Source organism: Barbus barbus, assembly GCF_936440315.1.
Source record: "Barbus barbus genome assembly, chromosome: 31".
Taxonomy (NCBI): domain Eukaryota; kingdom Metazoa; phylum Chordata; class Actinopteri; order Cypriniformes; family Cyprinidae; genus Barbus; species Barbus barbus.
The window spans coordinates 2,637,463-2,650,246 of NC_136759.1; the positions used below are offsets into that span (position 1 = coordinate 2,637,463).

Here is a 12,784-nt window from a genome sequence, read left to right on the forward strand (position 1 = left end):
AGATAGATAGATAGATAGATAGACTCACATGCACTTGATACACTGACCTTGAGTGCAGGAAGGAGGAGGAGCTACGTGGCGTGAATATTAAAGACATCAGACAAGGACTCATGAATAATTCATGAGCGCAGCAGCATCACCTGAGGTAGAGTTCATTACAGCTGAACACACACACAAACAGCAGCGTGTGTATTATCATGTACATTAATCACACGACTGACTCATGTAATATTGTGATGGTGTGTGTATATGTGATTATGGGAATCTGTTTGTTTAGAGTTAGTGCTTCTGAAAATCCAGCCTGCTGTAAACACTAGAGCAGTGAATGTGAGCAGGTGTGTTCAGTGTTTGTCATCTGCTGATGTGTGTATATAGAACTGTGGGAGAGAACATTTTAGATAGATCATCTTTCTATGCACGTGAGAATCTCCAAAACATGTCTTGGTAACATTTATTGCCTTCTGATGTGGGGCTGAAATAAGAATATATATTTTGCACAAGGAAAATTAAATATATTTCAGAAACATTAACATTCATTTCTCATTTACACCTCAAAATTCTCATTACTAAGTGCAGATCTTTTTGCTGTTAAATAATAATAATAATAATTATTATTATTATTATTGCATAACAGCAGTAGTGGTGAAATATAATATTGTAATTTTATAAATTTAAAACAATAACAATAATTTGATTTTCTTGTTTTATATGATAACAGCAGTGTTTTTTGTTATACATTTAAAAATTATTTGTAGTATATATTGTTAGTATAGTATTAATAAAATAATAAATAAAAAATAACAGTATTTTTCTGATTTAAAAATATTTTATTACAGTATTTTACTGTAATATAGTAGAAAATTAACCGTATAACATGGATTTTTATGCATTACTGTACTGTTATGAATGTAAGAATAATGAGAATTATTAAAAAAGAACTCATATGATAGCCTTCATATTTTTGATGCAGAATATATGTGTAGTTTCTCTTGATTTAGTGGTGAAATGTGACCTGAACATGTTTTGGTGAGGTTCACTGCTCTCATTTGTCCAGTCAGAGTCTGAGACGAGAGCTGAAAATGAGCCACCGTGTCCACAAAACACCTGTCACTCGTGTCCGATCCATCTGCCGCTGCTGATCTGAGTTAGTTTAACTGTAATTAGTCATGATTAACTCCTCATGATGAACGTGTTTCTTCAGCTGGGCTGATGATGACGATGATGATGGTGATTTGAGCTGCTCCCTCAGGCACTGCACTGAACCAAATCTCCCCGTAAACCAATGAAGGAACAAGATTGAGTGAACTTAAGAGGGAGAATTTAGGTGAATGAGCATCAAGAGCTTTTCAATATTCTGAGTTCAGACATCCTCCACAGGTCTGAAAGTCTTGCGGTAGCAGAAACAGCATTTTAAGAGTCCGAAACGATCCTGAAAACTAATTTATGATTGTTTTTTGTTCCAAGAAAGTAATACTAATATTTTAAGTGGGCCTTAAGGGTCAAATATGGTGCCTAAAATGATTATAAAACAGGTTTGTATACACACAAACTGATGAAAAATGAAGGTCATGGAGGTCCGTGTGCCGAACCCCCCCGAGCTAGACTGTAATGGACCTCGGGACGGATTCCTCATGTGCGCTCCTCTAACAGATAATTGAATCTTATCCGTCAGCGCTATAATGACGCCCACCTGCTCCAGTGAGTCGAATTTCCACAGCAGCAGCTGTTTACAGAGATCTGTGAAATCTGTAAATGTGACCCGTCTATTCCCGACGAACAGATCTGAGCACAACACACACCTGCAGAAACGCTCCGACTCTAATAAACAGGAAGTCGAGCATGTTTGTGTGAGGGCGTTTGTGGGTCGTGTTCTGCTAGTTCCTGAACACAGATCTTGTTGAAGTGACCTTGAAACACAATATAATCTGCAATGTGACGTGTTTCTGAGTTAATTCAGTTGGAAATAGCAGACATTAATTTAAATTTTAGATGTGTGCTATTAGGATTATCAAGTAAATAAAGGACTGTTTATTTATTTAATGATTATTTTTAATTAATCGTTTATTTTAGAATTGTTATTTTTAGGTATTCAATAATAACAGTTTAATAATATTTAGAATTCATTCACTACACTACTGTTCAAAAGTTTGGGGTCAGTAATATTTTTTTAAAACAAAAATTAATATTTTATTCATCAAGTATGCATTAAATTGATCGGAAGTGACATTTGTAATGTTATTAAAGATTTCTATTTCAAATAAATGCTGTTCTTTTGAACTTTCTATTCATCTGTGAATCCTGAAAAATAAAATGTATCACGGTTTCCACAGAAATATGAAGCAGCAGAACTGTTTTCAACATTGATAATAATCAGAAATGTTTCTTGAGCAGTAAATCAGAATATTAGAATGATTTCTGAAGATCATGTGACACTGAAGACTGGAGTAATGATGCTGAAAATACAGCTTTGATCACAGAAATAAATTACATTGTACTATATATTCACATAGAAAACAGTTATTTGAAATTGTAATTATATTTCACAATATTACTGTTTTTTTCCGTATTTTTGCTCAAATAAATACAACCTTTTTGAGCAGCAGAGAATCTAAAATCTTTTTAAAAACATTGCTTTAAAAAAATTATTACAACAACAGATGTGTTTGTTGATGTCTTAAACACTACCGATACTGATGAACATAAAGATGGACACATACAGAAACAGTCTGCTGATGTTCTTAGAAAGACACAGCGTCTAAGTCTCTGCCGATCTAGAGCGTGAAGTCCTGTGAGGAGACGCAGCAGGTGCGGGAAGAGTTTTGAGAAGGATTGTTACTGTACAAATGACACCAGCAGCTCTCTAATCACTTCTGTCATCATACACACTGATCTCCATGACCAATCACTGCTCTCTCTCTCTGTGTGTGTGTGTGTGTGCAGGGATGGGTGGAGAGGGCAGAGCGGAGCGGGCTGCTGTCGGAGATGCTGGATCTGTCGGAGCTCTTCCACCCAGACACTTTCCTGAACGCGCCGAGACAGGAGACCGCCAGGTGATGAACTGAACACACATTTCTGAAGTCAACTTGAGGAGATTTATGCCAGCGTTAACTCAAACTAAAGCCACAAAATAAACTTTTGTTACTTGAAATAAAATAAACTAACTGAAAGAAAATAAATCCTTTAAATTTATCATTTTTCTCATTACATTTAGTTTAAATTGATGTACTATAATAACTAAAGCTAAAATAAAAATGGGGGGGAGGCTATATAAACAAAAAAACTAAACAAGCTAATGAAAAAAAACTCATTATGAAGATGAAAACATAAAATAGAAAAATAAAAATTCAGGTTAAATTAATAAAAACTATAATAATATCTCAATAATACTAAAATAACACTGCCTACTAAATTTAAAGGAATAGTTCACTCCAAAATTAACATTTGCTGTAAATGTACTGACCGTCAGGCCATCCAAGATGTAGATGAGTTTGTTTCTTCATCAGGTTTGTAGAAATGTGTCTCTGCATCAGTGTCTCAGCAATAGATGCTCTGCAGTGAATGGGTGCCGTCAGAATGAGAGTCCAAACAGCTGATAAAAACATCACAATAATCCACACCACTCCAGTCCATCAGTTAACATCTGGAGAAGACAAAAGCTGGAACAAATCCATCATTAAGACGTTTTTAACTAAAATATCTATATCTAAACTACAAGTGAATAATAATGCTTCCTCCAGTGAAAAAGTGGTCTGGTGTGAATCAGGAGAGAAATTTATATGTGAGAGACAACAGGAGATGGACTTTTTCCACAAACACCTGCTGAACTAAACTTGGGGGCACGCAAGTTACCTCAAGCCACGTACAGTTGTAAACTCAACGCGAGGAAATGTATTTCACATACACCTACTAAACTGAACTTGCTGTGTCTTACGTAACAAATACCTGCTAAACTATCACCTGCACACCTGTTAAACTAAACTCATAAACATTTACTGAAGTAAATGTGAGGTAACTTACATCACATACTCCTGCTACACTAACATCTGCTCATTTACATACAGTAAAGAAGTTTAAAGCTACAGTAACAAAAATAGCCTAAATTTCCCTTTTGGAAGGATTTTTTTATAACATGTCCAATTTCATTTTTCTGTTTTAATGGTTTGATTCAATTTTAGTCATTTAACAGAATGTCTAATTACATGAATTCTAACCCTAACCATTTTCATAAAATCAATGTTTTTGTTATTATAGTAATGTTACTACTATTATTATTATTGTGAGAAGTACATTTTTGTGGTTTAATAATTACTGATGCTAGTCTGTGTCGCTATTTGAACTGCCCTACTTTTTATATCTGTATTCTGCAATTCCATCGTCGTTTTGTGCATTGCAGAAATCACATTGTACTAACAGAGGGTGAAAATGATTATTAGAAATAAAATTACAGCTAACATAAACTTCAGGGGAAATATAAAATGCTTCTGTCTCTCTCTTTTAGGCTGATGAGCTGCTCTATGGACAGTTTGAAGTTTGCGGCGTCATGGAGGGGTCAGATCACTGATGCTAAACTACAAGTGAAGGTACAAAAGCTCACGTTTAACAGGATTAAACTGAACTCTGCCGGTTCATGTTAACTAAACTCTCTCTCTGGCTGTAGGTTGGCGGTTTGCAGTTGGAAGGTTGTGTTTTTGATGGAAAGCGTCTGACTGAGAGCCATCATGAATCTCCCAGCGTGTCTGCCATCCCTGCGTGTTTCATGGCCTGGATCCCACAGGTAACACACACACTTTACCCTCTAATTATGCTGATATGATGTTTCCAGTGAAGGCTGTGCATTATAGAGTGTGTGTGTGTTTCAGAGCGCCGTGGGAAGTTACTCTCTGGACGAGTGCATCTCTTTGCCCGTGTACAGCAGCGCTGAGCGTCAGCGCGTGGTGACAAACGTGCAGCTGCCGTGTGCCGGAGATCATGACACATGGATCCAGAGCGGAGCGGCGCTCTTCCTCAAACAGCAGTAACATACACACACACACACACGCTGAGGCGTCTCCACAATCCATTTATATGATTGCACTACATGAATGGTTTTTGGCTGAATGTGGTGGTGTTTTTGTCATGATCGCTGCACTAAAGCTGCTGTGAGACTGTAGTTTTTATTCAGTCTTGTTGCAGGTGTTTATATTATTAAATAAGAGTTTTTCATCAAGATCCAGCACTCTCTCTCTATTTAATTTTAGTACTTTATTGGCATGACAAAAACTGTGCATAAGGCGATGCAACTTAGCTTTGTACAGTGAGAAATCCATGCAAATTTAACAAATAAAAAAAATCTGTTCTAAAAGATATAGAAAAAATTAAATACAAATATTTAGTGCAAATACAAATAAAATGGAAAAAAATCAAATCAAATAAATTGAAATATAAAATACTGAATTTAACAGATAATAATTTAAAAGATTCTTATTTAATATACTTTATCTTGTCAGTGTTATATTAGTTAACTAAAACTAAAACCATAAAAAATAAAATAATTGTTAACCGAAATAAAATCACTTTTTTTTTTCATGTAGCTGCCAAGGAAATTTTTCACATTTTCATGTAGTTTAACTTGGCATACTAAAATAACTAAAACTGAAAATTAAATAAAAATTTATAAAAGTTATATAGACATTAAAAATAATAATAATAAAAATGACAAAACTCAACTAAATTACTAAATATTTAACTCAAATTTAAATGAAAATGGAAAACTAATTCAGAGTATTAATAATTTGCTCCTTTTTTTATTTAAATTAAAGTTGAAAAATGTCTGATTATTTGACGTTCTGATAGAATAATGAATCAAAAAGAAGCCTGTTCATTCGTCACACTGGAAATGAAAGCTCATGTTGAGCACATAGCATTGTGGTATGCAGCATGTCACGTTGGTTGTTTGCTTCACATTTTGACAAATGTAGCTGATCATCTGGGTTTTGTACTGTGTGCAGTCTCTGTACTACAGTAACAGTGAGAGGAGTACAGTACGCCTTTGTGCTGATCTGAACGTACCGTCTCTGCAGAGGCTGAAGGGGTTTGTTTGTGTCTTTAGTGCTTTTCTCATTTAATTTGTGTCTGAATAATTTATATTAGTGATACATTTTTTGTTAGGTTTCATTCTGCCAACCGCGTCCTGTTTAAACATCTCACTGCTGTCTCACCTTCAGCACAACCACAGCATTAGGATGGAGATGTGTGTGTGTGTGTGTGTGTGTGTGTGCAATGTAGATGCCTGACAAACGTTGTTGTTGTGATTATAGATTTGATTACACACGACACAATACACAGAGCTTTTCCCTCAGCATTGTAACGCGCTGCTTTTGCAAGGCTCCGTGAAAACGTTTCAGCTTTTATTTTCCTTTTACACCCTGAAGAAGATATCACAGGTTCCTCAAGTTCGTCGAAATTATCCATCCTCGATCGCTTTTAGTCAGCTTTGACGAAACTCCTCTCAGCTAGCACGTCTTTTCAAAGTGAAAGTAGCCTTGTCACCTGACCTGAATACAGCGTGCTGATTCGCTAGAATGGACTTATCGGCTTCTGTTCAAAAACAACAAGGGCGCTTATCGGCTTCTGCAGTAAAACGTGAACTGGTGATGCCTTGAAAGTGGACAATACAGGCTTTGATTGACAAAACGTGTTTAGTGTTCAGATTGCGCTATATGTGGAGATATGTGGAGCTCTTTTTTTTTTAAAGTGGCATTTATCGGTTTATGCAAATTAACACTTCATATATATATATATATATATATGGTTTCGATACAGCAGGAGGAAAAAAACTAAACATATTTATTTATTTATTTAATTTAACAATGGTTTACTGAACAAATTGCTCTTTCTTAAAAAAAAAAATCAGTTATAATTAAAATTTTCTTTGGGATAAAAATTCCACCCAAATAACTCTCAGACTATGAAAAAAAAGATTCTCTGGTCTGATGAATCTCAATTCCTTATTCATGTCTGAGGGAAACCAGGCACCGCTTATCACCTGCATAATACCATCCCAACGGTGAAGCAAGGTGGCGGCAGCATCATGCCGTGGGGGTGTTTTTCAGCGGCAGGGACTGGGGAAGTGTTCAGAGAAGACGGAAAACTGAATGCAGCTACATACAGAGATATCCTTAATGGAAACCTGGTTCAGAGCACTCAGAACCTCAGATTGGGCTGAAAGTTCTCCTTCCAACATGACAATCACTCTACGCACACAGCCAAGACAGTGCAGGAGTGGCTTAGGGATGACTCTATGAACGTCCTCGAGTGGCCCAGCCAGAGCTGGGTCTTGGAACCAATCAGACATCTTTGGAGAAACCTATAAATGGCTGTCCACCGATGGTCCCCAGCCAACCTGACAGAGCTTGAGATGATCTAAAGAGAAGAAAGGCAAAAAACTTTCAGTGCATCTGAACGTCAGTGGCTTCCAGTGATGTCCTTTGACCCACACTCATGTTAAAGAGGTCACCTGCCCTCTGTATTCATCTGTACTGCAGCAGGTATGATGTGTGACCTTTGACCTCTGTGATGTGTGTGAGATCAGGATGCATATGATGGGCGTCGTGTTTCTCCTCTGATCCTCCTTTTCCTTTACAGAGGAACTGAAACATCCTCAGTCACTCAGTATCAGTGTGCTTTTTGCAATGCCTGCTTTTGAAGTACCACAGTAACAGCACGTTTTTTTTGGTCATATACCATGGTCAATTATTTTTTACACATGGTACTATATTCATAACAATTTTCTTTTTTAGGCATGTACCATGGTATATGAATATGGAAATCATACAGCGCCATGGTTTTCAGCCATCTGATAATATCACTCTACTACAGTATTGCTGTAGAGTTGTTTTATATGAGATCCTTGCAGTGTGTGTGTGTGTGTGTGTGTGTGTGTGTGTGTCTAGTCGCTGTGATGTCAGACCACACACACACACACACACACACACATACTCATTTAGACTGACATTATCCTGTTTCCGTGTCTCTTTTCTTGAGGGTGAGCGGTGCGATCTGATTAGTTGCCCTTTTGCTGGAGGCTTTTCACAAACACACACTTAGAGTTTTGGAGCTTCTTGACTTTTCAGATGGAGAGGCTTTTTATCCGCACATCAAAGGTCAGTGAGTGTGTGTGTGTGTGTGTGTGTGCGAGCGAGAATACTGAATTTTGGTGTTTGTGTAATTTCAAATCCAAACTGCAACATAAATCAAAATGCTGACCTTTAACCATCACGCGCACACAGTGTCCACCTGTAACTGGACAGCAGTAAAGGTCCCAGAACATACTGAGGTGTTACTATGACGTCCAAAAAAACACATTATAATACCACCCAAAAAAACATGGTAAATACAGGGGGGAAAAACATGGTTGATCAATACTAAATGTGAAATATATGGTAGTTCCATGAAGTGTAAAATAAAAAAGCATGGTTTCCATAATAAATTGAGTAAAAATGTTTTTTCCATGAATAATGTGAAAAAAACTGGATATTTTCATGAAATGTAAATGTAAAGAAAATGTGCTGGTTCCATAAAATAATAATAATAATAGTAATAATTAATAAATGAAGGAAGGAAACATGGTAAACAATGTAAATATAATAATAATAAAACATGGCAGGTCCATGGTAAATATAACAATTTGGTATTTCTATGATAAATGTAAAAAAAACCCCCCAAAAAACATGGTACTTCCAAAGTAAATGTATTAGAAAAAAAGTGGTAGTTCCATGGCAGATGTTAAAAAGCATAGCAGTACAATGATAAATGTAAAATAAACAACATAGTACTTTCATGATAAATGTAATAAAATAAAAAACATGATAGTCCTGTGGTAAATGTAAATTGAAAACATGGTACTTTTTGGTAGTAAGTGATAGTTGTATACATTTGTGATTTCCTAATTGGACTGGAATTGAACGTGTGTGTGTGTGTGTGTGTGTTCTTTCTGAGCGCAGGTCTCTGTCTCCTGTTCTGCAAAACAGGAACAGGAAACAGAGCAGAGGAATGCCGTGTGTTAGGAAACCACAGACCTGCGGGCCGAGTGTGTGTGTGTGAGGTGATTTTGATTGATTTTCTTCATTAATTTCCCTCTTCCTGTCATAGTTCATTTCTCTCATGGCTGTCTGTCAGCAGACGCCCGCAGCTCCTCTGATTTAAATACACCACAGAGACTGAGTGTGTGTTCAGAGCAATCATCATTCACTCACCTGAATGTCGTTCCAAACCCGTATGGCACAAACGATGATGTTGAGCAGAATGTGCACGCTGCTCTCTTTCATTGTGAAGCTCAGCATCTTTCATGTTCCTCAAAGAAACTCCTACAGGTTCAGAAGGACATGGCGGTGAGAAGATGATCAGATCTGTCGTTTGAGAGTGAATTATTCTGAGGATGTTTAGCTGCAGGATCTTTATGTAATGTTCACAGATGGAAAGAAAATGAGAAATGAGATGTCAAATGAAGAAATGAGGAGAAAAAGACAAACAGATGGAAAGACGAGTTAGATTAATGCTGTGTGTCTCTGCTTGTGTAATCGCACGACTGTTTTAAGATGGAGAAGTCTCGCTGTCAGAGGATGCCATCATTTATTTAGCATGTGCGATTGTGAGCAATATGCAAATTTACTCAAATAAAGGTTCTTTATTTTACTTTATGGCATTGATGATTGCTTGAAGAACCTTTAATACCCAGGGAAACTTTATTACACAAAATAATTTATAGAGGAAAAAGGTTCTTCAGATTATTTTTATGCTCTTTGCACTAAAGTGTAAAAAAAAATATATATATTTCCATGATAAATGTAAATGTAAAGAAAATAGTCATTTCCATGGCAAACATAAAAATATGGTATTTCCATGATTAAAGAAAAAAGGTATTTCTATTGTAAATGCACAAACCATGATGATTCCATGGTAAATGAAAAAAAGTCAAAACCTGGTACTTTTAAGTGATAGCTGAATAATGTACAAAACGGCCTTTATAGCGTTCTTCAGACTATTCAAATGTTCTTTAAAGTTTTATTTATATTTTAAATATTTTATATTTTAAAAATTATATATATATATTTTTTTTTTTTTCTAACAAAGGAACAAACTTAGCTGTAGAAAAAAATAATTTTTTTTTTACATGGCATTTATATTTTAATATTTTATCTATAGTTTATCTTTTATTTATTAATATTACATTTTTTTGTTTTTTCAGTCTAATACCATGTTGTTGTTTTTTGTGAATACTTAAAATACTTGTAAAGTGATTGTATCAGATGGTAATACTGTGGTATTTTGTAATATACAATAGTAGCAATTTTTGGTAAGTTAAAGCCAGGTTTTAAAATAATAAAATGTACAATGGTAATATATTTAGAAAATAAGGTGAATTTTATTTCATGCTGAGTTCATGACCTCATTATGTGCATGTTTTAACACCCTCTAGTTTTGATCTCAGAAAAAAAAAAAGATTATTTTACATTTTTAAGGCATCGATTTGAAATTGTAATGTCTGAACTTTTGGCAGTCCGATCAAATAATGAGTCAAGATGAGTTAAAAACCCCAACAACAACTGGACTCTGCATCCTGGAACTCCATCACTATACAGAAGTAAAAAGCTGTTTCATGGTGACTGTAATGAATTCTTCAGCATAAATGTGTGTCAGATTGTCAGGTGTGTGTGTTTAATGTGTCTCGCGGGGCCTGATGTGAGTGTGTCATCACCCCTCTCGCCATTTTATCGCTCCATCGCTGCTGATTTTCAACGTTGATGCAACGCTGATGAAATCTAAGGCACACTTGCTCTGGCTCACACACACAGTGATGTGAACCGGTTAAAAGCGCACGGCACACACACTTTCACAGTTTCACTCTGGATGAAACGGCTGAACTGTGCAAGCGACCTGCTGTAGAGTCTCAGATGAAAGTTTAATGTGAGAGAGTGTGTGTGTGAGTGGCACCGTGATGTGACAGTCTCCACCCCTGCTGCTTCCCTCCAGAGGTCAGAGGTCACCGGACTTTCACATCCACCCACACCTGACCTCATTTTCTCCATCTGTCTGCAGCGACCAAAGAAACGCCGCAGTGGAAATATTCCTTATCCGATGCTTATATACTCATTAGCACATGCACAAGTTTGTTCTGATGAATTCCTTAAAGTTCAATACATCAGCATATCAGATGCTGTTTATTACCACTGAAAATAATTTATATCAGTTTGTAAAGACAAGCAAAGAAACCTGTTTACAGTGATGGAAGTCTATGGGGAAAGTGTAGAGGAGACTGTTTTAGTATTTCAGGTCGTATTATATGGAGGACCACGTAAATCAATTCATTGATTTAATAATTCAAACATAAAAATGTATATAAATCACTTTTAAATGGACAAATTAATAGACATGTTTTAAATATGACTAACTTTAATAACAAACTTTATGATAAATGCTTGCAAATGACAGTGTTGTGGTATATAATGTTATTTTGTTGAAATGTAGTTTTTAAAATAAAAAAGTATTACATCGAGTTATGTAATTGGCCAGCGAAGAAAGTCCGTGCTGCTGGAGATGCCAATGAGAGGAGACTTTCTATCGCAGAAATCAACTACAACTAACCAATCACCTACAATCCCTCTCCAAACACGTTTAGATTGCCCTGACGTCTTCTTCTTACTCCTGCTGTAATGACGTATAGCTTTAATCGCATGCTACATTTACAAGCAAGAGAGGGGTTGGCTCTTCAAATCGAGGCGGAAGTTGATTGTACTGTCCAATGGCATTTTTTAACTCGATTGACGAACGGATCAAGAAAAGCATTTGACAAATAGAGAAAAGTGTTTGCCAAATGCATTTTTAAAAATCGTTTACAAATTTGCATTTAAAAAGATTTATTAATGCACTTTTTATTGTTTTATTAATCTACGTTGTTGAATTAAATAAACCGTTTTAAATTTGTCTATTTATACATTAAAAAATGACTTTTTAAATTTGTTTTATTAAACTCAATTTAAAAACTTGAATTAAACATCTTTAAATATGTCTATTAATTTGTCCATTTAAAAGTGATTTATTTGTTTTATTTTTATGTTTTTTACATTTTTATGTTTGAATTATTAAATCAATAAATTGAGTCTTCATTTTATTTTTAAGTGGCACTCTTGGTGCTCCGTAGTATTATAGTTTTATAGAATATTTTGAATATTTGAATGTTTTCATTTTCATTTTGTGTGTGTGTGTGTGTGTGTGTCAGTGTGTGTGTCTGTGTGTGTCAGTGTGTGTGTCTGTGTGTGTGTGTCAGTGTGTCAGTGTGTGTGTGTGTGTGTGTGTGTCAGTGTGTGTGTCTGTGTGTGTCAGTGTGTGTGTCTGTGTGTGTGTCTGTGTGTGTCTGTGTGTGTGTGTGTGTGTGTGTGTGTGTGTCTGTGTGTCAGTGTGTGTGTGTGTGTGTGTGTGTGTGTGTGTCAGTGTGTGTGTCTGTGTGTGTCAGTGTGTGTGTGTGTGTGTGTGTGTGTGTCAGTGTGTGTGTCTGTGTGTGTCAGTGTGTGTGTCTGTGTGTGTCAGTGTGTGTGTGTGTGTGTGTGTGTGTGTGTGTCTGTGTGTGTCAGTGTGTGTGTCTGTGTGTGTGTGTGTGTGTGTGTGTCTGTGTGTCAGTGTGTGTGTGTGTGTGTGTGTGTGTCAGTGTGTGTCTGTGTGTGTCAGTGTGTGTGTCTGTGTGTGTCAGTGTGTGTGTCTGTCTGTGTGTGTTTGTGTGTGTGTGTCTGTGTGTCAGTGTGTGTGTCAG

The 12,784-nt window shown here is 36.1% G+C and overlaps 1 protein-coding gene and 1 pseudogene across 2 annotated transcripts in view; one reads left to right on the top strand and one right to left on the bottom strand.

Annotated features, from left to right (window-relative positions):
• Positions 1–5,204, top strand: part of LOC306851234 (cytoplasmic dynein 2 heavy chain 1-like) — a 129,421-nt pseudogene extending 124,217 nt beyond the window's left edge. Inside the window, exons 59-62 of the transcript in view lie at positions 2,941–3,050; positions 4,499–4,580; positions 4,658–4,774; positions 4,860–5,204. The product of the transcript in view is annotated as a cytoplasmic dynein 2 heavy chain 1-like (transcript). The remainder of the gene's footprint in view (positions 1–2,940; positions 3,051–4,498; positions 4,581–4,657; positions 4,775–4,859) is intronic.
• Positions 1–12,784, bottom strand: part of LOC306851007 (claudin-19-like) — a 564,676-nt gene that overhangs the window by 294,380 nt on the left and 257,512 nt on the right. The gene's annotated exons all lie outside the window — the stretch shown is intronic.